Genomic DNA, 23,991 nt, shown 5'->3' on the forward strand with positions numbered 1-23,991 from the left:
GAGGTGTCAGCAGAGAGCACTGTGGTCAGACAGAAAATAACAACTCATCTACCTCTGTATCATACAGCAGCTGATAAATACTGGAAGGATTAAGTTTTTTTACATAGAGGTCATTTACAAATCTGTCTATTTAAAAAAAACATTTTTTGCCACCAGAGTACCCCTTTAAGCCTCCATGAATCAACTACTAATCCCCTGTCCTGTGGATAGGTAATAACGTTAAAATCTTGAGATAACCCCTTAAGTACTGTATACAATGAAAGTATTTATTTCAATTCATACTGGTACTTCCTTGATGAAAAATATGTCAGACACAATCTTCTACCGAAACCTCATCACTAGTTTTTACAAACATTTTTTGTAGGACTTGATTTGATCATATTAATTTATTTTATTCATTTATTCATTTATGATCATGTTCATTTATTTTATCAACATTATTGACTGTATAGGTACAGCATGTTATATTTACCAAAATTATTAAGGACATTGCATTATGAATGAGCCATTGATAAGCAAAAACTCATAGGGCTCATTGGGGCCCTTTTATTGTAAAGAGCAGCCTTTTGTGTGAAAAGTTTAAACACTTTCACTTTGGTTAATCTGAATAAAAAGAACTGCAATAAATTTACCAGTCCGTTATCATTGCTAAGAGCATACTGTACACAGGTTTTTACTATGGTATAAATATTTCAATTTATTGTATTACAAATTCCCAAATAATTGATGAACACATAGTATAAGAATAATGATAACCTGTAAATGAAAACATTTCCCAATAATATTTTTAACAATCTGAATTTGAAATTAAATTAAATAAAAGGCACATACCCATTATGGCTACATACACACACACACACACACACACACACACACACACACACACATACACACACACACACACACATACACACATATATATATATACATATATATATATATATATATATATATATATATATTCAGTATTTTGCTCAGTATTTTTAACGAAAACCAGGATTGAAATTTGGGTTTTGAACAGGAGAATTTGAGGTCAACATTGAAATTCTTACATTTGTTGAATCCCCTGTGTAAAAAGTAACTAGGCACAAGCCTATGGTGTCACATGTTAAGATGGCATAAAGATAAGATATTTGTTGGCTAAGTAGTCCGTTCTGCCTTAACACTACATTTCCATGTCTGCTATTGACAATGGACAATGGGATCAGGACAATGAAACTGTTGGTTGAAAACAAAATCTCCTGTGTAGGACCAACCTTTGCAAGAGGAGCTGTACAGAAATGGGAGAATTTAGTTAATAGGTTCTGTATTTTCATTTTAAGATAATAGAGAAGAGTAAATATGGATGATATTGCATATGGACTCAAAATGTAAAATAAAAATTAAATATCTTGTTATTCTACAATTATTGTTGAAAAACCTGACTTTTACACCCCTGCCCCTGCACATGGGGATTTTGTTTAATACAATGTTTCTTTACGAACTAGACAGCACTGACCTTGACTCAATCCTGCAGCTGATCCATTGATATTAATGGACATAAGCCACGATCCCCAAACCATCCCCCCCCCCCTTGATAGAAAAATATTCCATAAAATGCATTACTTGTGGGAGACCAGGCGCTAAGATCCCTACTGATCCCTACAATGAGGTAGAAGCATTGACCTTGGTGCTGGGCCTCTTTATTTTTTATTGACTCTGCGAGAGGTATTCTGGTTTCCTAAGAGTTGAACATAATTGGATTAATTAGAAACAAAGTTGCACAGTACCCAGACTTATATTGACCTATATTGACCAACATTTCGAATATCACTATGGCATGTCAAACATTTTGATATTTATTGATTGGACTTGTTTTTCCAGCACATCTCAAAAATGCATGGTCAAATTTACATCTGGGGAATCTGGAGGCAAAGTCAGCAACTTGAACCTTTTATTATATTCCTCAAACCATTCCTGAATATTCTTTGCAGTGTGGTCGGGGCATTATCTTGCTGACAGAGGCCACTGCCATAAGATCATACTGTGATGGAGTACTTAGTACACAAAAATATTTAGGCAGGTGGTATGTGTCACAGTAACATCCTCATGAATGCCAGGACCCAAGGTTTTCCAGCAGAACATTTCTCAGAGCAATACACTGCCTGCACTGGCTAGTATTCTTCCAATAATGCATTATGGTGCCATGTTTATCGCAGGTAAGCAACATCCATCTATTCCCTGTCTACATTTTGTAAAAAAATATGATTTTTTAGACCAGGCTTCTTTCTTCCATTGCTCCATGGTTCTATTATAATGCTCAGTGAACCCAGTGTAGGCCCTTTCAGATTATTCTAGAATGGCTAGCCTTTGCTTTCCACACACATCAATAAGCCTTGACCTTTTTGTCAGTTAACCTGTTGCCCTTCCTTGGACCACTTTTGTATATCGGTATTTACCATTTGTAAGAGACTCACCTCACAACACCTGCCCTTTTTGCCTCCTGTCCCCCAAATAAAGGGAACACTTAAACAACACAATGTAGCTCCAAGTCAATCACACTTCTGTTAAATCACACTGTCCACTCAGGAAGCAACACTGATTGACAATCAATTTCACATGCTGTTGTGCAAATGGAACAGACAACAGGTGGAAATTATAGCCAATTAGCAAGACACCCCCAATAAAGGAGTGGTTCTGCAGGTGGTGACCATAGACCACATCTCAGTTCCTATGCTTCCTGGTTGATGTTTTGGTCACTTTTGAATGTTGGAGGTCTTTTCACTCTAGTGGTAGCATGAGACAGAGTATACAACCAACACAAGTGGCTCAGGTAGTGCAGCCCATCCTGGATGGCCCATCAATGCGAGCTGTGTCAAAAAGGTTTGCTGTGTCTGTCAGCGTAGTGTCCAGAGCATGGAGATGCTATCAGGAGACAGGCCAGTACATCAGGAGACATGGAGGAGGCCGTAGGAGGGTAAGAACCCAGCAGCAGGATCGCTACCTCTGCATTTGTGCAAGGAGGAGCAGGAGAAGCACTGCCTGAACCCTGCCAAATGACGTCCAGCAGGCCACAAATGTGCATGTGTCCATTCAAACGGTCAGAAACTGACTCCTTGAGGGTGGTATGAGGGCCTGACATCCACAGGTGGAGGTTGTGCTTACAGCCCAACACCATGCAGGACGTTTGGCATTTGCCAGAGAACACAAAGATTGGCAAATTTGCCACTGTCGCCCTGTACTCTTCACAGATGAAAGCAGGTTCACACTAAGCACATATGACAGATGTGACAGAGTCTGGAGATGCCGTGGAGAATGTTCTGCTGCCTGCAATATCCTCCAGCATGACCGGTTTGGTGGTGGGTCAGCAATGGTGTGGGATAGCATTTCTTTGGGGGCCGCACAGCCCTCCATGTGCTTGCCAGAGGTAGCCTGACTGACATTAGGTGCCGAGATGAGATCCTCAGACCCCTTGTGAGACCATATTCTGGTGCTGTTGGCCCTGGGCTCCTCATAATGCAAGACAATGCTAGATCTCATGTGGCTGGTGTGTGTCAGCAGTTCCTGCAAGAGGAAGACGTTGATGCTATGGACTGGCCCACCCATTCCCCAGACCTGAATCTGGTTGAGCACATTTGGGACATCATGTCCATCCATCAATGCCACATTGCACCACAGACTGTCCAGGAGTTGGTGGATGCTTTAGTCCAGGTCTGGGAGGACATCCCTCAGGAGACCATCCTCCACCTCATCAGGAGCATGCCCAGGCATTGTAGGGAGGTCATACGGGCACGTGGAGGCCACACACACTACTGAGCCTCACTTTGACTTGTTTTAAGGACATTACATCAAAGTTGGATCAGCCTGTGGTTTTCCACTTTGATTTTGAGTGTGACTCCATATCCAGACCTCCATGGGTTGATATATTTGATTTCCATTGATAATTTTTGTGTGATTTTGTTGTCAGCATATTCTAAAGCATGTAAAGACGGAAGTATTTCATACGATTAGTTAATTCATTCAGATCTAGGATGTGTTATCTTAGTGTTCCCTTTATTCTTTTGAGCAGTATATATCCCTCCCTATGACAGGTGCCCCTGTCAACTGATAATCTATTTAATTTTTTTTTAACTAGTCAGGGGGACTTTATATTCTAGCTGATCGGCTAATATTGATTCTTCCCACTTATCAAAGTTTGTAAATGTTTTTTTTTTTTTTTTTTTTTAAAGGATCAGGATAATCACACTGGGGGAGATTTATCAAAATCTGCCCAGAGGCAAAGTTGCTGAGTTGTCCATAGCAACCAATCAGATCGCTTCTTTCATTTTTCAGAGGCCTTTTCAAAAATGAAAGCAATGATCTTATTGGTTGCTATGGGCAACTCAGCAACGGTTCCTCTAGACAGGTTTTGATAAATCTCCCCCACTGACCTGGAAAAAGCAAATTGTGAAATCTATTATGGTATTTCCGACCTCAATGTAATGCTGGTTTTATGTTGGTTTTTAGTCTGATGTCCAGTAGTCGACAATATGCTGCTACATAATGCAGCTGATAGGTAAAGGACAATATGAGAAAGGTAAGTTCAAATATGCATTCTCTTTAACCTGTTAAGGATGCAAGGCGTACCTCTACACCAGTGATGGCGAACCCATGGCATGCGTGCCACAGGTGGCACGCCGAGCCCCCTCTGTGGGCACGCGGCCATGGTTGCCATTTGATGCGCTCCGTGCGCTGGACTTCCCTGAACTTCCGCTATGCTCCTCCCGAGCTTGGGGCGGCAGGAGCAGGGGAGCCAACGGGAGCCACCCGCAAAAAGTGCCCGGGGTCAGGTCTTACCAGCAGTGGTGAGTAGGTACTCTATTCTTGCAGAGTGTGCGCCGCGGGGAAGCCATCCATGGCAGGCCGGCGCGATGACATCACATCATCATGCTGGCGCCCGGAGATCACGTCCCCGAGGCGCACACTCTGCAAGAATAGAGCTGCCTGTGATAAGAGGTAAAAACAGAGAGAGCTGCTCGGGCGGGAATGCACAGAAAAGGGCACATAAAAGGGCACATAACGAGGGGGATTTTAAGTTAGGAGCACATGACAGGGTGGCACATGACAGGGGGGCATTATAAGTTAGGAGCCTATGTTAGGGGGACATTACATGTGAGGGGCACATGACAGTTGCCCCCTGTCATGTGCCCCCCACATATAATGCCCCCCTGACATAGGCTCCTAACTTATAATGCCCCCCTCATATAATGCCCCCCTGACATAGGCTCCTAACTTATAATGCCCCCACATATAATACCCCCCTGACATAGGCTCCTTTCTTATAATGCCCCCTGTCATGTGCCCCCCACATATAATGCCCCCCTGACATAGGCTCCCAACTTATAATGCTCCCCTGTCATGTGCCCCCCACATATAATGCCCCCCTAACATGTGCTCCTGACTTTTAATGCCCCCCCCGTCTTGTGCCCCTCACATATAATGCCCCCCATTATGTGCCCCTCACATATAATGCCCCCCCCCATTCCCCCCTGCCCCTCCGTGCATGCCCCCAAAAGCAGAGCGGAGCATCGAGGAGAAGGAGGAGGACCCAGGATGACGCGCGCATGGTAAGTGACCAACAGGACGTGATCTTCGGTTTTCCAACTACCACTCCCCCGCTCTCGGGACCTACTGCTATGGCCAGACCGGAGGAGGGGTGGTCGGGACACTGAAGTGGGGCAGTACCCAGACATACAGCCTCCAGCCATACACTGTATATGGCTGGAGGCTGTATGTCTGTAGGGGAACTATACTGCACCTAATGTGGGGGGACTATACTTCCTACCTAATGTGGGGGAACACTGCCTACCTAATGTGAGGAACAGTGACAACCTAATGTGGGGGAACTGTGCCAACCTAATGTGGGGGAACAGTGCCAACCTAATGTGGGGGAACAGTGCCAACCTAATGTGGGGGAACACTGCCAACCTAATGTGCGGGAACACTGCCAACCTAATGCGGGGGGAACTATACTGCCAACTTAATGTGGAGGGAACTATACTGCTAACCTAATGTGGGGGGAACTATACTGCCAACCTAATGTGGGGGGAACTATACTGCCAACCTAATGTGGGGAGGAACTATACTGCCAACCTAATGTGTGGGGGGGACTATATTGCCAACCTAATGTGGGGGAAACTATACTGCCAACCTAATGTGGGGGGGGGGGACTATACTGCCAACCTAATGTGGGGGAACTATACTGCCACCCTAATGTGGGGGAACTATACTGCCAACCCTAATGTGGGGGAACTATACTGCCAACCCAAATGTGGGGGAACTATACTGCCAACCCTAAAGTGGGGGAACTATACTGCCAACCCTAATGTGGGGGGACTATACTGCCCACCTAATGTGGGGGGGACTATACTGCCAACCTAATGTGGGGGGAACTATACTGCCAACCCTAATGTGGGGGAACTATACTGCCAACCCTAATGTAGGGGAACTATACTGCCAACCCTATTGTGAAGGAACTATACTGCCAACCCTAATGTGGGGGAACTATACTGCCAACCCTAATGTGGGGGAACTATACTGCCAACCCTAATGTGGGGGGACTATAGTGCCAACCTAATGTGGGGGGGCTATACTGCCAACCCTAATGTGGGGGAACTATACTGCCAACCCTAATGTGAAGGAACTATACTGCCAACTCTAATGTGGATTTTGATTTAATTGCTGTGCTGGCACTTTGAGGGAAAAAAAGTTGGCGTGCATTACGGTTTGGGCACTCGGGCTCAAAAAGGTTCGCCATCACTGCTCTACACCCTGATTCCGTTACCTGGGTTTAAAGTGTGCGCACGAGCTGAGCACGCTTCAAACCTGGTTGGTCCTAACTGCTATCAGAAGCCAGGACCCAGGGTTAATGCTGGGCATCACTGATCAGACCGATGTCTGATATTAACCCTGTAGACACTGTGATCAAAGGTGATCACGGCGTCTAAAATGGAAGTGAAACGATCCTGGCAGCTCAGCGGTGCTGATCCGGACCATTGCAGTGAAATTACAATGTCCCAATCAGCTGAGAGGACGGCGGGAGGGCCCTTAACTGCTTCCTTGCCATCCGATTGGTCCTCTGATACTCCCAGCCAGCCATGTAGGCTGATGCAACAGAGCACCCATAACACTGATCATAGCATTGAACAGTGTATGCAATCAAAAGATTGCATGGTATAGCCCCCTATGGGGATAAAACATTATTTTTTTAAGTGTCAAAAAGAAAAAAGTTAATAAATGTGAATAAGCCCCTCCCCTACAGTGGCGTTGCGACCCGGGTGCGGGGGGTGCGGAGCGCACCGGGTGACACCAGCCTGGAGGGGTGACACCACGGCCGGCAGCACCGCCCGCATCTGCACACCGTCACTCAACTCAGCCGGTATTTGCAGCATCCCCAGACAGAAGAGGCTTCTTTCATGACCTGCAGGCTGCCGCACTCCAGTTTCAGCCCCCGACACGAAATCCTATCCCCCAGCCCCAGGAAGCTGCCTCTTTAAGACCTGCAATGCTTTCTGGGAACAGAAGTGCCGTGCGCACGTCTGCTCCCTCCCCCGACGTGTCCCTGCCTCATGTGCTCCGCGTCTGTATGGGTGATAAATTCCTCCCCAACCCCCGGACATTCCTGGACCTGGAGCCGCCCGGGGAGAGGAGAAAGTGAAGACAAGAGACTGGTGAGCTTGTAAGACCTCTCTGCAAAACTGTGTATTTAATGCAGTGTTTCCCAACCAGGGTGCCTCCAGCTGTTGCAAAACTATTACTCCCAGCATGCCCAGACAGCCTTTGGCTGTCCGGGCATGCTGGGAGTTGTAGTTTTGAACAGCTGGAAGCACCCTGGTTGGGAAACACTGATTTAATGTTTTAATGTAACAGGGAGAAAGGGGGTGCTGAGAGGCTCTGGGGGGTGCCATTGCCAGGAGGATGATCCTCCTTATGTATGATGGGGGTGCTACTGATGAATGATGGGGGTGCTGCACCCCCATCATCCATCAGCAGGATCATCCTCCTGGATGATGGGGGGTGCCCCTGGCAGGAGGATGATCCTCCTTATGTATGATGAGGGTGCTACTGATGAATTATGGGGGTGCTGCACCCCCATCATCCATCAGCAGATCATCCTCCGGGATGATGGGGGTGCTACTGGCAGGAGGATGCTCCTGCAGATGTAGCACCCCCATCATCCTGGCCATAGCACCCTCATAATCCATTGGGAGGATCATCCTTCTGCCAGTAGCACCCCTACCATCCTGGATGATGGGGGTGCCACTGGCAGGAGGATGATCCTCCTTATGTATGATGAGGGTGCATAAGGAAAGACTATAGAGAAGTCACCTGTAGTCACTGATATTATTGTGTATTTTCCTCATTATGTCCCATCAGAGCTGTTGTCACTTGTAAGTTCTGCAGTTGTGATGAGTAAAACTACAACTCCCAGCCAGGGCCGGTGCAAGGATTTCTGCCTACACAAGCGAAGCTCCATTTCGGGAATCTCGGTGGGCCGCAGCAATAAAACCAGAGAGGGTGGAGTGGTGTCAGTGACCTCTGCTGTGCGGCGGCGGGGCGCACAGGTGGGGGTCTTAGTATAAAAAAAAGTCTTCATTTTTCTGCCCCCATCAGCTGCGAGTCCATGCACCCTCAAGCGGACGCATGGTTTGCCTTATGACAGCACCGGGCCTGCTCCCAGCATAACCTCACCACTGCTTAGGTCATACTGGGAGCTGTAGTTTTAATTGGTGAAACCTTTTTTAGCGCTTTCCCATTCTTTGGCAATTGGTATATTTGATTATTATACTGGAATTTTTCACACTGCTCTACATCAGTGGCACCTGTCACGACAGGCTAAAAACTTACTGGGGGGGGGGGTAGGTATGGGGTGACACCATTTTATATTGCACCAGGTGACACCAACCTTAGCAACGCCACTGCTCCCCTAATAAAAGTTTGAATCCCCCTCCATTCCCATATTTTTTAATAAAATAATGTAATCAAAAATAAACATTAACCTGTGTGGTATCGCCACATGCATAAATGTCTGAACTATTAAAATATAAGGTTAGTTAAACCACACAGTCAATGGAATACTCATAGCAAAGTCCAAGATTTAGCATTTTTGGTCACTTTGTATACCGAAAAAAAATAATAATACAAAGCGATCAAAAAGTCCCATCAAAACAAAAATGGTAAAGATAAAATCTACAGACCACGGCGGAAAAAATGAGAACTCATATAGCCCAGTATGCATAAAAATAAAAAAGTTATGTGGGTCAGAAGATGCCAATTTTAAACATTCTAATTTTGGTGCATGTAGTAAAAGAAAACCTACATAAATTACGTATCCTTGTAACTGTATGGACCTACAGAATAAAGATAAGTTGTAATTTTTTATGAAAAGTGCACTGCGTAGAAACGTAAGAGCGCAAAATTTCCAAAATGGTGTGGTTTTTTTTATTCCACCCTTCAAATAAGTTTTTTTTTTTTTGTTTCACCACAATTTATGTTAAAAATAAATTATGTCATTACAAAGTACAATTGGTAATGCAAAATAACAAGCACTTATATGGGTCTGTAGGTGCAAAATTGAAATCTTTATGATTTTTAGAAGGGAAGGAGGAAAAAACAAAATGCAAAAATAAAAATTGTCCAGGTCCTTAAAGGGGTACTTTACTGGAAAACTATTTTATTTATTTATTTTAAATCAACTGGTGCCAGAAAGTTAAAAAGATTTGTAAATTACTTCTATTTAAAAATCTTAATCCTTCAGTACTTATCAGCTGCTGTATGTTCCAGAGGAAGTTCTTTTCTTCTTGAATTTCTTTTTTGTCTGACCACAGTGCTCTCTGCTGACACCTCTGTCCATTTTAGGAACTGTCCAGAGTAGGAGCAAATCCCCATAGCAAACCTATCCTGCTCCAGACAGTTCCCAAAATGGACAGAGGTGGCAGCAGAGAGCACTGTGGTCAGACTGAAAAGAAATTCAAAAAGAAAAAACTTCCTGTGGAGCATATAGCAACTGATAAGTACTGGAAGGATTAAGATTTTAAAATAGAAGAAATTTACAAATCTGTTTAACTTTCTGGCACCAGTTGATTAAAAAAAATATATTTTCCAGGGGAGTACCCCTTTAAGGCCAAAATGAGCTTAGTCCTTAAAGGGGTACTCCGGCGCTTAGACATCTTATCCCCTATTCAAAGGATAGGGGATAAGATGCCTGATCACGGGGTCCCGCCGCTGGGGACCCCCATGATCTTGCACACCGCACCCCGTTAAAATCAGTCCCCGGAGTGTGTTCGCTGCGGGTCTGATTACTGTCGATCACGGGGCCGGAGCATTGTGATGTCACAGTAAGCCTATGGGAGGGGGCGTGACAGACTGTTTTTAACAGGGTGCGGCGTGTAAGATCACGGGGGTCCCCAGCGGCGGGCCCCCGTGATCAGGCATCTTATCCCCTATCCTTTGAATAGGGGATAAGATGTCTAAGCGCAGGAGTACCCCTTTAAGGGATTAATAATATTTGCACCAACACCCTGTGTCATTTTATGCATTTTTGATACATTTTAATCCCCCTCTACAGTAGGTTATTCTACATTACAAATATTAAGGCTTATGAAATTTGTAGTCAAAAATACACTTTTGTTTTACAGTGATTTGTTCAGGGTAGGTATATAACTACTTTATCTTCTGATCCCAAATAGCAGCAACAGACAGATCTGGATAGGGAGAGGTCTGGAGCTAGTAGCTAGCAGTCTAACCCAAGACTGAAGTCCTCTTGTTTTTTATAAGCATGGTAAGTTTGTGATAGTCAGACTGGTCATCACATGAACATGTTGGGGAAATAAAAAACGTGGATGCTGCTGTACTGAAAATAAAAATTGTGCTGTACAACTAGTGATGGTGAGGGTGCATGACATGGAAAAAACTAAACGAAAACAAATCCAGAGTTCTTCTTTAAAAATAAACTGTCAGCGCAATATCATGCTCAGAGCTGCAGACATAGGCAGATAGCTGATAGAGAGATAAAACAAATGATACCTGCTTGAGAGCTGAAGGCCGTTTGCATAAAAAAAAAAAAATCTTCTAAGCTCAAGAGTCATAGAGACTGGTCTGAACTGTAGCATATATGCCCTCTCCCTCTCCAACCCCTCTCTGTCCTGCATAGTTGGTGTGCAAGGTTTAACTTCCACCAGTAAGCTTTGCACATTAATTATATAGGGCAGGGAGGTGTGTATGCTGCAGCACAGTGACTATAACACTTGAGCTTGGAAGGAAAACATGATTTTATAAATTTGCAAACAGCCATCAGTATAGAAACAGGTATCATTAGATTTATCTCCCCAGTATCTGCCCGTGTCTGCAGCTCTGAGCTGATAAAATGTTTATTTTTACTTGTTTTGTTCTAGATTTTGAACAATTTGTCATATATTTTCTTAAGATACACTCATTTAAAAGAGCTTTTATTGAGTTTTTCGATTGCATAGAGGCTTTTCTAAATATCCAGAGGTCTTCTTTGCCAAGGATCCCTAGCTCACCTAGCAACATAAGGGTTACTTCTATTTTTGTCATGGATTCTTCTATCATAAACATTTAATGCTGACAAACAAGCAAACTTCTCAGGGAGCACCATTCACCAAAAAGTCTAGTCTTTAAAAAAAAAAGACTTTTGCAAGACTTTACAGGGTTTCATTGTCACCAGGAGGGGGGGGGGGGAGTTATAAAAAGCAAGAAGTAATCAGAGGTAAGGATGATTTCTCAATAGTACAGCAGCAGCACTGGGAACCCATGAGTGCGTCTCTTCAACACAAGTGAAGTGCTTTCTTTTTGGACTGTGGCTTTAGCGGAGCCGGGGACGGCATGTTCAGTGTACTTGTGTCAGTCCCTCTAAATAGCTTCACATCTGCTTGTTCCCTATTTCTGACATTTTCATTCATCTTGTCTGCCTTATTGGGTGATAGAGGCCTGTACAGAAGCATCTTTTTCTGCAGTTGTCATTGTGTTGGGAGGACAATGGGGGGACCTCCCACTGACCGCAGCTGTGCCGAGCTCTGAATACAACAAGGCCTCTCTTGGCACTTGCTCTGAGGTTTTGCTGTTGGAAAGTTCCTCTGTGATTCAGCTGTCACTCAGAGGCAGGCAAAGGGGCACTGAAAGGCGCTGCTCACTGAGTAGGAAATATTCTCTAGGCCATCAGCAGTGAATAAGAAAACTTGCCCATTGTCCCGTCTGACCATTCAAATAGACTGGGGTCCTTTGCAAATGGACAATAGCTGGCAAGTACGTACAAGGCTGCACATAACTGAAGAGTGAGAACAGTCCACTACTTTTTATTGGCCCTTGTAAATGGGAAAAGAAAACAAGAGAGGGCATGTTTAACCCTCTTCTATGCCAGGTGGATTAAAATCTGTGGTCCTTGGAGAAAAAGACACTTCAGCACGAGATGACTCTTATCCAACAAACATTATGGCCATGGGGAGTTGAAAATGATTTTATTTTAACCGAGAAATCCTGTATTATCAAAGAACATTTTCACCATAAAGTGCTCTATATAGGTAAAAAAAAAAATGTCCCTAAATACTATTTATATGATCCCAGATCGGTTATTAATGGGGAACTCATTTATCATTGTAGGTGTAAGTGAAGCATTTTTCTACAAATTTTTTTTTTGTGTGCTGGTAGGAGCACCAGATTTATCCAATAGTCGCAGGACATTTGATACATTTTGTGAAGGTACACATTTTATGACACTTCACTCTTCACATTTTTTAATATTCAGGGACTCTATAGTAACAGGGACTGTTCCCCAGGACTGGCTCATGTTAAAAGTGGTGCCAATATTTAAAAAGGGGCCAAAAGGTGATACCGGGAATTATAGGCCAGTAAGGCGTCTTTCACCCTATAGAATTCTCTGTTTTAAAGATCTGTTAAAATGACCTGTTAACAAAACCATTAGCAACGGCCATTAAACGGCCGTTACAAAATCCCATTATAGTCTATGGGATTTTTACATTACCCGTTTTAACCCATCATAACCCGTTATTAATAACAGATGTTATTTTGTGATGGGAGAAAGTAAGGGGAGAAATAGTGCATGAACTGTTTAACAGCCGTTTTTAATGGTTTTGTTAATGGGTCATTGTAACGGATAGTGTCAAAGCAGCTTTGGCTGGCCACCTTGGCATGCTCCTGACTACATCTGCTTCACTCTTGCCCCCAATCTTAGACTATTCAGAAGACCGTGACCTGGGGCTTTACCACTAAAAAGCCCTCATGTTTGGTTAGCAGGTGAAAGCTATGATTCTCCTTAAAGGGGTATTCCAGTGGAAAACTTTTTTTAAATTTTTTTAAATCAACTGGTGCCAGAAAGTTAAACAGATATGAAAATTACTTCTATTAAAAAATCTTAATCCTTCCAGTACCTATTAGCTGCTGAATACTACAAAGCAAATGGTTTTCTTTTTGGAACACAGAGCTCTCTGCTGACATCTCTGTCCATTTTAAGAACTGTCCAGAGTAGAAAAAAATAATCCCCATAGCAAACATATGCTGCTCTGGACAGTTCCTAAAATGGACAGAGATGTCAGCAGAGAGCACTGTGGTCATAATATCAGCAGACAGCTCTGTGTTCCTCTGTAGTATTCAGCAGCTAATAAGTACTAGAAGGATTAAGATTTTTCTTGCACCAGTAGATTTAAAAAAAATTAAAAGTTTTCCACCGGAGTACCCCTTTAATTTCAGCTTCTGATGGAGTTATCATCTGTTGCACCTCATGGTTCCTTGTTACAGCCTTTGTCCCGGTAAAAAAAAAAATACATGGCTGCTTTCTTCCATAAACAGCCCCAAAAGTGTCCAGCCTGATTTACTGTACTTTAATAGAATTGAGCTACAATACCAGACAGAATACTCATGGGCAGATGGGCTGCAAAGTAGGCAGCCATGGTTTTATAAGGGTACGTGCACATGGGTAAAATCCATAACCATTTTAACCAGCACGCCATAGCTTCTCTTAGCCATGGACAGCGCTGGGCGACCCCTGCCCTGCAGCTCCCCCTGATTTAAATGGGAGCTTCAGAGTACAACTGCACGATAACTGCAAGTGGCATGTCTCTTTTAAGCAGGGTTTTCCAACTCCCACTGAAGTCAACAGGAATTTTTTAGAAAAGTGAAACTGTCATTTTTGACACAGAATATGGCACGGTTTCCTAATCTTAAAGCTTACTTGTCATTTCAAAATATTTTTAACAACTTGCTTTGTCTTGTTAAACCTAACTCTTCAAACTGGTGACAAACTGATTTGATTGTTCTCACTACAAATTTTCAGCCCCTGAGGGCCACCTTCATGGTGCACATCTGTTCCACATGCCACCTCCAGGCTGTCTCATTCTGCCACCATATGTTCTCTTTATGCTGATGCCACCTCCAGGCTGTCTCATTCTGCCACTATATGTTCTCCTCATGCTGATGCCACCTCCAGGCTGTCTCATACGGCTACCATATGTTCTCCTCATGCTGGTGCCAGCTCCAGGCTGTCTCATACTGCCACCATATGTTCTCTTCCTGCTGATGCCGCCTCCAGCCTGTCTCATACTGCCACCATATGTTCTCCTTATGCTGATGCCACCTCCAGGCTGTCTCATTCTGCCACCATATGTTCTCCTCATGCTGATGCCAGCTCCAGGCTGTCTCATACTGTCACCATATGTTCTCCTTATGCTGATGCCACCTCCGGGCTGTCTCATACTGCCACCATATGTTCTCCTCATGCTAATGCCAGCTCCAGGCTGTCTCATTCTGCCACCATATGTTCTCCTTGTGCTGATGCCACCTCCAGGCTGTCTCATACTGCCACCATATGTTCTTCTCATGCTGATGCCAGCTCCAGGCTGTCTCATTCTGCCACCATATGTTCTCCTAATGCTGATGCCAGCTCCAGGCTGTCTCATTCTGCCACCATATGTCCACCTCATGTTGATGCCAGCTCCAGGCTGTCTCATACTCCCACCATATGTTCTCCTCATGCTGATGCCACCTCCAGGCTGTCTCATTCAGCCACCATATGTTCACCTCATGCTGAGGCCAGCTCCAGGCTGTGTCATCCAGCCACTATATGGTCTCCTCATGCTGCTTCCACCTCTGGCTGTGTCACTGTGCCACCATGTGGTCTCCTCATGCTGCTGGCATATTAAATAAAACTTTTTAGGTTCATATATTAAAAATCTTCAATTAAAATGTTAAAAAAAATATCTTTAATTTAAATTGTGAGGCCTTATTGTCTCATCAGGCTGTTGCCACCTCCGGGCTTGGTCATTCAGCCACTCTATGGTCTCCTCATGCTACCGCCACCTCCATGCTGTGTCATTCAGGCACTATATGGTCTCCTCTTGCTGATGCAAACTCCAGGCTGTGTCATTCTGCCGGATTATGGTCTCCTCATGCTTCCACCACCTCCAGGATGTGTCATTAAGCCACTTTATGGTTTCCTCATGCTTTTGCCACCTCCAGGCTGTCATTCAGCCACTATATGTTCTCCTCATGTTAATGCGACCTCCACGCTGTGTCATTCAGCCACTGTATAGTTTCCTGATACTGATGCCACCTCCAGGCTCTGTCATTGTGCCACTCTGCAACAGTTATTCTAATAGCGACACCTCTTATCTGCATGTCATACTGAATAACAGTATTATTTCACTAACACAGCACACTCCCTATGCGTGTTATGGCAAGGCAAAAGTGTTTTACACCCCTATTGAGGCTCTCTGTAGCCTTGAAATAGTGGTTTTTAATAGCGATTCACCACAAATAAATTCGGACCAAACCAAATTTTTTCGGAAAATTGGGCAAATCGGCCCAATCGAATTTTTCAAAAATTCGCTCATAACTAGACAAGACATTAGAGCTTTTTTTCTGGGGTAATGAGTCTCTCATTGATGAGATTTACAAACATATTAGAAATCACATTGGCTTATGGCATCACATGGAGGAGAGTTGTCTGAAATAACAGTGCCCATTTAATGCTGATCAACCCCTTTAACCCCTTAAGGACACATGACGTACTGGAACGTCATGTGTCCACTCCCGATCTATAACGCGGGGCCACGGCGTGGCCCCGCGTCATAGCGGGTCGGGCCCGGCCTCTAACAACGGCCGGGACCCGTGGCTAATAGCGCGCGGCATTGATCGCTGTGCCGCGCGCTATTAACCCTTTAGACGCGGCGTTCAAAGTTGAACGCCGCGTCTAAAGTGAAACCGAAAGCATCCCGGCTAGCTCAGTGGGCTGTTCGGGATAGCCGCGGTGAAATCGCGGCATCCCGAACAGCTGACAGGACAGCGGGAGGGCCCCTACCTGCCTCCTCGCTGTCCGATCGCCGAATGACTGCTCAGTGCCTGAGATCCAGGCATGAGCAGTCATCCGGCAGAATCGTTGATCACTGGTTTCTTATGAGAAACCAGTGATCAACATAGAAGATCAGTGTGTGCAGTGTTATAGGTCCCTATGGGACCTATAACACTGCAAAAAAAAAGTGAAAAAAAAAAGTGAATAAACATCATTTAACTCCTCCCCTATTAAAAGTTTGAATCACCCCCCTTTTCCAATAAAAAAAAAAACACAGTGTAAATAAAAATAAAAATAAACATATGTGGTATCACCGCGTGCGGAAATGTCCGAATTATAAAAATATATCATTAATTAAACCGCTCGGTCAATGGCGTGCGCGCAAAAAAATTCCAAAGTCCAAAATAGTGCATTTTTGGTCACTTTTTATATCATTTAAAAATGAATAAAAAGTGATCAATAAGTCCTATCAATGCAAAAATGGTACCGTTAAAAACTTCAGATCACGGCGCAAAAAATGAGCCCTCATACCGCCCCATACACGGAAAAATAAAAAAGTTATAGGGGTCAGAAGATGACAATTTTAAACGTATTAATTTTCCTGCATGTAGTTATGATTTTTTCCAGAAGTCCGACAAAATCAAACCTATATAAGTAGGGTATCATTTTAATCGTATGGACCTACAGAATACATATCAGGTGTCATTTTTACCGAAAAATGTACTACGTAGAAACGGAAGCCCCCAAAAGTTACAAAACAGCATTTTTTTTTCAATTTTGTCGCACAATGATTTTTTTTCCCGCTTCACCATAGATTTTTGGGCAAAATGACTGACGTCATTACAAAGTAGAATTGGTGGCGCAAAAAATAAGCCATCATATGGATTTTTAGGTGTAAATTTGAAAGAGTTATGATTTTTTAAAGGCAAGGAGCAAAAAACGAAAATGCAAAAACGGAAAAACCTCCGGTCCTTAAGGGGTTAAATTTAGGGATCATTATTTTTTTTAGAACCTGGACCATTTGAAAATCCTGTGGTTGATCAGACTGATCCTGGTACCAAATCACTACAGCAGCTGTCTGGTGCCAAATATATGAATATTATATATAGAATACATAGAATTCAGCATTACTAGTGTAAAAGGAATAATAGTAAGATTGGCCATCACCTTTCCTTCAAATACCTGGCAGCGCGTGTGAGTAAAATTCTGCAGCTCATGTATCGGCTAAGAGGCTTATCCTTTTCAGAGGATGTTGTGAAAGATTTTGTGTTTGTGAAGAGTTAAGTTCTGATTCCCGGATATCTGTTTGGCTGCCAAATGTCTGTCCGATGAAGCAAATCAACTGGGAAGTCTGTAATGCTCATTCCACTTACTGAGACCTAATCTGAGGACTGCCTAATCGGGCAAATAGTGCAAAAAGATTTACTAGAACTAATGGAGCCAAAGTAAAAGTATTTGACCTGCAAGAATATTGTGAATCTCTGAAAAAATCCACCTTATATGAACTCCAGGAACGGGCACCACAGTGTGACCATGAAAAAAACACTAATACTAAAGTTTAATTAATGACTATTTGTTACTCACTGAAACTTACAGCTTGGCAGAAATGAACATTGCTACTAAATAAATTCCCAGTAAATACCTGTGAAAAGGTTTTAACCATACATTTCTTAGTGACATCTCTCTTTGTAGAAACTGGTTTACAATTAATGGTTGACTTATACTATGTTGGTTGTCACTTCAGCTTTTCCAGGTAAATGCATAACTGTAAAATATTGAACCTTGGTACAGGGGGTTTGGTTATATAGCTGCATACTATTGCCATGTTTGCCCTTTAGTATTCAGGAAAGGAGCAGCAATGAACACCATATTGGTTGACATCCAGCTGGTTGAAGATTTTGCCAGGACTATCTAAGGCTATGGCTATGTGGCGACTTTGGCTACCACATGGATCATGTGGCCAGATATTGTTGTGTCTCTCTCCCTGAATTTTGTCAAAGTTGATGTAAGTGAATGGGGGTAACATTATGACCCACCATTGGTCATTTGTAGGTTGCAATATGACCCTACTAACTTACATTAGCTGTGATAGGACACGATTCAGGAGACAGACACAGAGATCTTTGGCTGTGGTCTTCATGTTGTCATATAGCCCTAGCCATAGTCACCAAACTTTACTATTCTACTACTGCCAGAGATGGAGCAAATGACTAAGGTAGACATATATTGGGTACATAAAGACGAAAGAGTTGTCGGTTCACAGTTTTTTGTACAGTAACAGAAACGTTATTCGGACATCAAGGTGAACACTTCCATGGCGGATCTATGTACACCGATGCAGGCATGAACAGCCACACAGATGATGTTTCGCACAATTGAGGCACTTCCTCTGACCTAGACATGCATTGGGACCAGCTTCACCTATGGTGATCCTTTGGCTGGCCTGGGCATTCCTCTGTCTAGAAAGGAACTACTCGGGGACACTGTATTTTGGCACGATGACTGGTATTGTCATAAAGGGAATTAAAACAAAAGAGGTAGGCCTCTGGGTGGTTCTAAAAAGGCAAGGTATAAAGGGGACAAATTGGGTTTGGTGGGTGAGGGCTCATCATCCCGAATCTCGCCCGAATAAGGCCTATTTTCCCCCATGCTAAGCTTTCAATAGTGAGGGAGATATTACATAAAAGCAATGTATTTTACAGAGTTAAGTTTGGTAGCAGAGAGATGCAGATTTGTTAGACTTACAGATTACTTGCTTGACTACTCAAACATGTAGACATTTGCAGTTTTCTTCTGCCTATGTCCTTCTACATTAAATCATTAATGCAAAGCAGGCCCAGCATGTCTGACAAGAAATGGCCAAAGAATAGCGAGAATATGAATGCTCTTGTCTCACTGCAGGGTGTGTTTATCACTAACTTTACCATTTTATTTCAACAAATCCATTCTTCCCGCAGAGCGGCCTCACTGCACCCATAAAAATAACAAGGCCCCAACTGAGTTCCGAATAAAGGAGATGTCTGCTTCTTATAGCAGCCAAGGGATGAGCCTGTGAATGTGCCCTGCCACAGTACGCATCGATTTTCACAGAAAAACAGAACATTGCAATCACAAAGACAACTCCGTACCTCCGACTCCTTTACTGCCATAGTGAAAACATCCAGTATTTTGTTCTGTGAATACTTTCACTTGTGCTATGTGATCGTAATCACAATACCTATAGAAGAAGGAAATACCTTTACAGATAACAGAATTTAACCTTCAATTTGAGAAATTGCAGTACCAAAGAAAGGTCATGTACAAATGCACAATCTAAATGTAAAGAACTTTATTAGCTGCTGTATGCTCCAGAGGAAGTTGTGTAGTTCTTTCAAGTCTGACCACAGTGCTCTCTGCTGACACATCTGTCCATGCCAGGAACTGTCTAGAGCATGGGTAAATTCCCATAGTAAACTTCTCCTGTTGCAGACAGTTCCTGACATGGACAGAGGTGGCAGCAGAGAGCCCTGCAATCAGACTGGAAAGACCTACTCAAACCTAAGAAAAGTAAAGACCTAAGTAAAGTAAAATATAACTTTTATTTAGTCCAATAAAATATGTAGCAGCTACCAGAAGCTCACACTCTGGCCGTCATATTTCTGGTGCGTCACACACTCGTATTTATGGCCAATGTTAGCATCAGCTGGAGTGTGAGATCCCAGTAGCTGCTACTGTGTATCTCATGTTTTAATGGACTAAACAAAAGTTATATTTTATCTTGGAATTCTGGGTCATATGTTCTGTGGATACTTGGTTACAGCTGCACCCCATTTGAGTATAAGTGAATCCATTTCCCCAGAGATGAGCAAGTGCAGCACCAGAGTCCCATGCTTAAAAAGGTTGGTAGTGTAGAGGCTGCAGGTCCTGGCAGAGTATAGAGCAGGAGCCATGCACTGGAATGTACACAGTGTGGGCTCCACACAACCAGAATCTTACCACTATGAATCATTCTCAGATCCTTGCTTTCAGTTTTGTAAATTTGGGCAGGTAGTAGTAGGGGCAGGTGGTAATAGCCCAGGGACAGATGGTAGTATAATCCCTTGTAGTGTTCGTGACGCCAGGATGTGGTTGTATGGTGTAGGGCACCGCCAACAACCAACCCAGAAATGGCATATATTAAATGAGAGTCCAAAGCAGGTTGACTTTAAACGGGTATTCCAGCCAAATACATCTTATCCCCTATCCAAAGGATAGGGGATAAGATGATTGATCGTGCAGCACCCACATTCTATGCGGGGCTGCGTCTCCAGTCGCGGAAACCTCTTTGTTTCTGGGACTTGAGACGTGACATCACGCCACGCCCACTCCATTCATGTTGATGGGAGGGGGTGTGATGACTGTCACCCCCCTCCCATAGACATGAATGGAGGAGGTGTGGCAGGACATCATGAGGGGGCTAGGTTTCCGAGACTGGAAACGCAGCGCCGCATAGAATGTGGGTGCTGCATGGAGATCGTGGGGGGTGCCAGCGGTAGGCCACCCATGATCAGGCATCTTATCCCCTTTCCTTTGGATAGGGGATAAGATGTATTTGGCCGGAATACCCCTTTAACACAAAGTATTGAATACTGCACACAGGAGTAATGCAGATGTCTCAATATGGTTGTTACCAAAAACAAGAAAATGGCAGCTCAACCTCTATATCAGAGAGTGCAAAGCAGTCTATCCCATTAGCCATACACGAAAAAAGAGAGACTAAAGCGGATATACTAAAGTGCAGTGCAAACCTATCAGTAACAACAATATTCTGTATGAAATATTAATCTTTATTACCAAATGATATACAAAAATACATGGATACAAATAACACAACACAGTACAAATAAAAACAATTAGAATTGCTCTAACCAGAGAAACCTCCTTCAAAAACATGAGAGGAGGATATAACCACCTTTGGGGTGTATACTGAGTATATACTGTATAATGTAGAACTAAACACGTGGGGCTCTGTGGGGGACACATGTTGTGACCTGTTTACACGGGCATCTGTCTTATCCCCTGTCTGGTATTCTGTACAGTTTTGCATGTTTTACTTTTACATTCATTGCTATACAGGTAGGATAGCCAGTCCAGCCTGTGTATAGTGTATAGGGCAGCATTACTTTGCCTTGATGGTATACTGTGTAACTTGTTTCTGTACACTAGGTACTTGTTTTTTCTGCCACATATATGGTTTACACATGAGCTTGGGGTTTTTGATGGACTAAGCAGTATTATCTGCCTACTATTATTTATGTACATGTGCCCTCTTGAGGATGGTTACATCCTTTCGTAGGGTATTACTCTGGTTAATTGTTTTTAATTGTACTGTGTGTTTTTGTATCCATGTATTTTTGTATATCATTTGCTAATATAGAGTAATATTTCATACACAGTATTGTTGTTTCTGATAGGTGTGCACTGCACTTTAGTACATCCGCTTTTTTCTCTCTTTTTTGTTTCCGCCGCAGAAATCCCGATTCCAACGTGCGCAGTAAGAATAGACTTGTCGGCTACTTGCTCTCTACGTCCTAGCACCCAGAGGATTAATCAAATGTGTGGAATGTCTTCCTGTGTTTTCCGGGCGGACATTTTGCACATTTTACTCCGTGTGAACATACCCTTCATGGGACAAGAGGAAAGGAGCACAATAAGTGGATAAACATTTTTATCTTAGATATATTCACTTTCCTATATTCACTATTGATTTATCTAAAATTAAACACAATTAGGGGAAATTTATCAAAACCTGTCCAGAGGAGAAGTTGCTGAGTTGCCCATAGCAACCAATCAGAATGCTTCTTTCATTTTTGAAAAGGCCTTTGAAAAATGAAAGTAGCGATCTGATTGGTTGCTATGGGCAACTCAGCAACTTCTCCTCTGGACAGGATTTGATTAATCTCCCCCCATTGTGACCGTTGAAAGTGGATAAAAACTCAAAAACACCTTCACAAACAGAACGCACTGTCATTGAAATCTACATCATAATGTGTTCCTTAAATGTCTGACTGCTGTAGTTTTTAAAAAAGTTGGGCGCTAAGCTAAATCATACTGTACCGGTGAGGTCCATGTTTCAGGACACTTATTTGCTTGTTTTACAGCAAAGAACAGAGCCATCAAAGCGTTCGGTAGATGAATCAAGAACAAAACTGTCCCGGGAGCTCGAGAACACAGAATAGATTGTTATTGAAAGTGAAGTAACAATTATCTTGCTGAATAGATGACACTTTGGTTATGTAAGATCTAGTTCTGCCTTACCTGCACAGCTGTTCCTTTCTAGACTACTTTAATATGTTCTTAGATCAGTGTCACGGCTAATTAGGGCAAACAACATGTGTGTTTTGTTTGCACGTCTCCTTTCATCCTTTTTTATTGTGTAAGTAGCGCCTTTCACTTTGTACAGATCTTAGGAGTGTTGGGGTCTATTCACATGGCAGAATTTGCGCTTGCGGAATTCTGCTTCAAATTAAAGCCCATAGACTTCTATGGGATTCCGCATTCCCATTCACACTTCTGAATTTCCGCTTGCGGAAATTCAGAAGTGTGAATGGGAATGCGGATTCCCATCAAAGTCTATGGGCTTTAATTTGAGGTGGAATTCCGCAAATGAAATTCCGCAAGCGGAAATTCTGCTGTGTGAATAGACCCACATGTCCTTTTGAGCAATACATATATAAATTCATCTTTGTATATCCTCATTGTACCGTAAAAGTGTCAGGTGCTTCTTACTTTTTTGGTGTAGTGCACCATTATGTTGAAGAAGTTTGGTTGAGAATTTGTTGCAGAATTTGAAACATACATGAAAATTGGAGTTGACAACACCAATCTGTGCCCTATTCATGAAATTTTTGCTTTTCTTGGGCAGTTCCTGACATGGACATAGATGGCAGCAGAGAGCATTGTGGTCAGACTGGAAAGACCTACACAACTTCCTCTGGGGCATAGAGCAGCTGATAAGTACTGGAAAGGTTGGGATTTTTAAATTTACAAATCTATATGGCTCCAGTTGATATGAAAAATCTTGTTTTCCACTAAAGTAACCCTTTAATATGTGTTTTTCAAGCTGGAGAAAGTCTGGTGGAGGTCTATGGAAGAAAATGGACACAAACTACTTGAAAAAATGCCATACCCAAAATGCACACTCAAAATGAAGAAAAAAAAATGAAAAAAATCAAACGCATTGATCTTTCTGACTTCCGAATTATTTTTCTCTATTGACTTCCAAAAAAAAAAAAAATGCTGGTAAAAACTTTAGGAAATTGACACAGAAATTTTTTTTTTTTTTTTTTTTTTTTTTTAACGGAGAACTCCATTTGTGACACCAGCCTAAGTAGAACACAAGGTCTAGCTTCTTCCAATATAGCTTTACTTTTTACTTTCAGTCATGTTTTCTATTGTTACAAACTTAAAAAAACAATTGTTAATAGCGCCCCCTTTGTGTCAATAATCTCTAAGTCGTAGCCTGTCATTAACCAAACTGAATAGAGCTGAGCAGAAAACATGGCTTCAGTCAATGCTCTTCTCACTGACCACTTAAAAAGGATAATAACTTTTGTTACTAGTCTTTTACATCAGAAGTGACAAGTAAATCTGTTGGCTATTACTATGGCCCCTATTGGCCTTAACAGAGAGTT

At 42.9% G+C, this 23,991-nt stretch overlaps 1 long non-coding RNA gene across 1 annotated transcript; it reads left to right on the forward strand.

Annotated features, from left to right (window-relative positions):
• The first annotated feature begins 4,410 nt into the window (after positions 1–4,410).
• LOC130328667 (uncharacterized) lies at positions 4,411–23,321 on the forward strand. Its single transcript, XR_008872555.1, has 4 exons — positions 4,411–4,555; positions 10,707–10,798; positions 22,459–22,593; positions 23,223–23,321. It is a non-coding gene; the product is annotated as an uncharacterized LOC130328667 (long non-coding RNA).
• Positions 23,322–23,991: the final 670 nt, after the last annotated feature.

The sequence above is a fragment of the Hyla sarda genome, unplaced genomic scaffold, assembly GCF_029499605.1.
Source record: "Hyla sarda isolate aHylSar1 unplaced genomic scaffold, aHylSar1.hap1 scaffold_312, whole genome shotgun sequence".
Lineage (NCBI taxonomy): Eukaryota > Metazoa > Chordata > Amphibia > Anura > Hylidae > Hyla > Hyla sarda.